The sequence below is a fragment of the Schistocerca serialis genome, unplaced genomic scaffold, assembly GCF_023864345.2.
Source record: "Schistocerca serialis cubense isolate TAMUIC-IGC-003099 unplaced genomic scaffold, iqSchSeri2.2 HiC_scaffold_167, whole genome shotgun sequence".
Classification (NCBI taxonomy): Eukaryota; Metazoa; Arthropoda; class Insecta; order Orthoptera; family Acrididae; genus Schistocerca; species Schistocerca serialis.
Window position 1 is genome coordinate 187,501 of NW_026047727.1, and position 5,000 is coordinate 192,500.

Below are 5,000 nucleotides of genomic sequence, written 5' to 3' on the forward strand. Positions count from 1 at the left end.
GTACACAAACAATGGCAGGAATGAAAGACACAGATCTGCCACAACCTTGGAATCGGAGCGCCGCCTGTCATGAGCCACAAGTGCATCCTGACGTGACAAATCGGATGATCCCGCAGGCATGCACTTACGATAATCACTATCAACGAACCTGCCGCCCCCTCCCCCCCCAAAATACACCTTTCCCTACAACGTGTACCTTAACCTAAGCTATATTGTACCTTAACCTAAGCGATATTGTACCTTAACCTAAGGTATATCGTACCTTAACCTAACCTACATTGCGCCTTCACCTAACCTACGTTGTACCTTAACCTAACCTACGTTGTACCTTAACCTAACCTACGTTGTACCTTAACCTAACCTACGTTGTACCTTAACCTAACCTACGTTGTACCTTAACCTAACCTACGTTGTACCTTAACCTAACCTACGTTGTACCTTAACCTAACCTACGTTGTACCTTAACCTAACCTACGTTGTACCTTAACCTAACCTACGTTGTGCCTTAACCTAACCTACGTTGTGCCTTAACCTAACCTACGTTGTGCCTTAACCTAACCTACGTTGTGCCTTAACCTAACCTACGTTGTGCCTTAACCTAACCTACGTTGTGCCTTAAACTAACCTACGTTGTGCCTTAACCTAACCTACGTTGTGCCTTAACCTAACCTACGTTGTGCCTTAACCTAACCTATGTTGTGCCTTAACCTAACCTATGTTGTGCCTTAACCTAACCTATGTTGTGCCTTAACCTAACCTATGTTGTGCCTTAACCTAACCTATGTTGTGCCTTAACCTAACCTATGTTGTGCCTTAACCTAACCTATGTTGTGCCTTAACCTAACCTATGTTGTGCCTTAACCTAACCTATGTTGTGCCTTAACCTAACCTACGTTGTGCCTTAACCTAACCTACGTTGTGCCTTAACCTAACCTACGTTGTGCCTTAACCTAACCTACGTTGTGCCTTAACCTAACCTACGTTGTGCCTTAACCTAACCTACGTTGTGCCTTAACCTAACCTACGTTGTGCCTTAACCTAACCTACGTTGTGCCTTAACCTAACCTACGTTGTGCCTTAACCTAACCTACGTTGTGCCTTAACCTAACCTACGTTGTGCCTTAACCTAACCTACGTTGTGCCTTAACCTAACCTACGTTGTGCCTTAACCTAACCTATGTTGTGCCTTAACCTAACCTATGTTGTGCCTTAACCTAACCTATGTTGTGCCTTAACCTAACCTATGTTGTGCCTTAACCTAACCTATGTTGTGCCTTAACCTAACCTATGTTGTGCCTTAACCTAACCTATGTTGTGCCTTAACCTAACCTATGTTGTGCCTTAACCTAACCTATGTTGTGCCTTAACCTAACCTATGTTGTGCCTTAACCTAACCTACGTTGTGCCTTAACCTAACCTACGTTGTGCCTTAACCTAACCCATATTGTACCTTAACCTAACCCATATTGTACCTTAACCTAACCCATATTGTACCTTAACCTAACCCATATTGTACCTTAACCTAACCCATATTGTACCTTAACGTAACCTAATTTGTGCCTTAACGTAACCTAATTTGTGCCTTAACGTAACCTAATTTGTGCCTTAACGTAACCTAATTTGTGCCTTAACGTAACCTAATTTGTGCCTTAACGTAACCTAATTTGTGCCTTAACGTAACCTAATTTGTGCCTTAACGTAACCTAATTTGTGCCTTAACGTAACCTAATTTGTGCCTTAACGTAACCTAATTTGTGCCTTAACGTAACCTAATTTGTGCCTTAACGTAACCTAATTTGTGCCTCAACGTAACCTAATTTGTGCCTTAACGTAACCTAATTTGTGCCTTAACGTAACCTAATTTGTGCCTTAACGTAACCCATGTTGTGCCTTAACGTAACCCATGTTGTGCCTTAACGTAACCCAATTTGTGCCTTAACGTAACCCATGTTGTGCCTTAACCTAACCTATATTGTGCCTCAACCTAACCTATATTGCGCCTTAACCTGACGCACGTTGTCGCTGAACCTGCTCTGTAATTGTTATGCAACTCGTTAAATTAGTGTAGTGTTGCCTAACCGCAACCCTCGCAATATAGTTCGCTATTCGCACTGCCCGGTCCCCTGTGTATCGCGTCATGTTAAACACCTTGCAGGTGTTGCTGACTTTCCACATGCTCCTGCTATACACTGTAATGTGGATAGCAGCAGGACGTACATGCCCCCCCCCCTTCCCCCCTGCCTTCGCAAGCTGGTCGTTGAGAAGTTTGCATGTTCAATGCCCTTCGCATGCCGACGTACTCAGCCTACGTTGTGGTACGGCCTGTCACCTGTCCGCCGATGTACGCAAAACCCACAAACTGTACTGCACATTGGTCCGTATGTACTGAATGATACATCGTGGCACATGTGTGACCGTACGACGACTGCGCCTAGCAACGGCAGACCATACAGTCCAAATATTGTGCACGCAGCTACGTGTCGTCTCCCTATAAGAGCTGGATTGCAGTGTGGTACGCCATTCAGACGTGTGGGAGGAACGGACGCCCTGGATGGCGATCAGCATGAGCAGTCTGTTGATGTAGTGGAGCGTGTATTCGGACGTAGTCGTCTCTTCTCACACACCGTGATAGCATGTTGCACCGCGTTCCACATCTGCGACATCCTGCAGAGGCCGGCTGACAGTCGTTCGCGCAATGGACACCGCATACGTACGGGGGCTACCTTCCACGTGTTCTCGAGGCGTGCACATGTTGTTGCGTCTATGTGGGCAGACGTAGTGTGTTGTGACACCTGACACAGGCATGCAATACTCGTTGCAAATGGCGATGGACGTCTACGTTTGCTGGTGACGTTACGCAAATGAACAACAGGTAACCCGTTGTGGTGCGGTTGTTCTCGCTAGAGGTGAATCAGTGTTGGCGACGATCGGTCGAGCTATTAACCGGTTGTTTCAGGGATACCCACCATGCCCACGAACGTGAAAGGGGACCCACCATGCCCACGAACGCGAAAGGGGATCTGGGTGTGAGGCGATACGCGGCGGTGGCTGGGTGGGACCGTCCCCGGCCGGTGAGGGGGGGCCGCCCGGCGTGCTGGCAGCGCGGTGCGTGGGCGCACGCGCTACAGCCGGCTGGTGGGGGCAGCCAGTGGCAGGCGCGCCGGCCGACGGACGCGGCAGGCGGCGCAGCTGCGCGCCGGCGCCCCCTGCTCGCGGCGCCTTGCGGCCAAAGTAGGTCCTCGCGGGCCCGGTGCGAAGCGCGGTGGCCATCTGCAGTGTGCTGGTCCGATTGAGGACTGTGTGCGCTGAGGATGCGCCGCCGCCCGGCGCTCGGCGCCGCGACGCCGTCTGCTGCTCGGTCGCCCCAGCGGTTCTCGCAGGTGGTTTGTATCGCAGCTGTGCGGACGTGTTGGCGCGTGCGCTGTGCTGGGAGAGTTCGCTTCGGCACCCAAGTGGGGCTTTTGTCCTTCTGTGGCGCTGGCGTTGGAGCTGCCGGTCACCGTAGGTGGCGCGTGTTGTCTCCCGCCGGCAATGCCACGACAGCACGCTCCCGGGCCTCTGTCGGCAGCGGCAAGCTCAGTTGGGAGCACGGGTGGTCGCACCTAAAGCGTCTACTCGCCTAACTCCGGGCGATTGCGCCTCTCTCGAACCCGACCAAGTACTTAGGACGGCGCTGCGCGCCGCCGGGACCTGAGAGGGTTTCGAGGTGTGTTGTGCAGGGGAGCTCAGCCTCCTCCTGTTTGCAGAATAATTGAGCGGACGCTTGCGTGTTCGCGCGGGCCCCCGGGACACACTCCCGGGCGGCCGGCTGCTCAGCTCTAGTTGACGCAGCTCCCTGGTTGATCCTGCCAGTAGTCATATGCTTGTCTCAAAGATTAAGCCATGCATGTCTCAGTACAAGCCGCATTAAGGTGAAACCGCGAATGGCTCATTAAATCAGTTATGGTTCCTTAGATCGTACCCACGTTACTTGGATAACTGTGGTAATTCTAGAGCTAATACATGCAAACAGAGTCCCGACCAGAGATGGAAGGGACGCTTTTATTAGATCAAAACCAATCGGTCGGCTCGTCCGGTCCGTTTGCCTTGGTGACTCTGAATAACTTTGGGCTGATCGCACGGTCCTCGTACCGGCGACGCATCTTTCAAATGTCTGCCTTATCAACTGTCGATGGTAGGTTCTGCGCCTACCATGGTTGTAACGGGTAACGGGGAATCAGGGTTCGATTCCGGAGAGGGAGCCTGAGAAACGGCTACCACATCCAAGGAAGGCAGCAGGCGCGCAAATTACCCACTCCCGGCACGGGGAGGTAGTGACGAAAAATAACGATACGGGACTCATCCGAGGCCCCGTAATCGGAATGAGTACACTTTAAATCCTTTAACGAGTATCTATTGGAGGGCAAGTCTGGTGCCAGCAGCCGCGGTAATTCCAGCTCCAATAGCGTATATTAAAGTTGTTGCGGTTAAAAAGCTCGTAGTTGGATTTGTGTCCCACGCTGTTGGTTCACCGCCCGTCGGTGTTTAACTGGCATGTATCGTGGGACGTCCTGCCGGTGGGGCGAGCCGAAGGCGTGCGACCGCCTCGTGCGTGCTCGTGCGTCCCGAGGCGGACCCCGTTGAAATCCTACCAGGGTGCTCTTTATTGAGTGTCTCGGTGGGCCGGCACGTTTACTTTGAACAAATTAGAGTGCTTAAAGCAGGCAAGCCCGCCTGAATACTGTGTGCATGGAATAATGGAATAGGACCTCGGTTCTATTTTGTTGGTTTTCGGAACCCGAGGTAATGATTAATAGGGACAGGCGGGGGCATTCGTATTGCGACGTTAGAGGTGAAATTCTTGGATCGTCGCAAGACGAACAGAAGCGAAAGCATTTGCCAAGTATGTTTTCATTAATCAAGAACGAAAGTTAGAGGTTCGAAGGCGATCAGATACCGCCCTAGTTCTAACCATAAACGATGCCAGCCAGCGATCCGCCGCAGTTCCTCCGATGACTCGG

General features: G+C 51.2%; 1 non-coding gene across 1 annotated transcript in view; it reads left to right on the forward strand.

The window, feature by feature from the left end:
- Positions 1-3,832: 3,832 nt before the first annotated feature.
- LOC126443650 (small subunit ribosomal RNA) overlaps positions 3,833-5,000 on the forward strand; it is a 1,909-nt gene continuing 741 nt past the window's right edge. Inside the window, exon 1 of the ribosomal RNA XR_007582078.1 lies at positions 3,833-5,000. This exon is cut by the window's right edge and continues 741 nt beyond it. This is a non-coding gene — a ribosomal RNA (small subunit ribosomal RNA).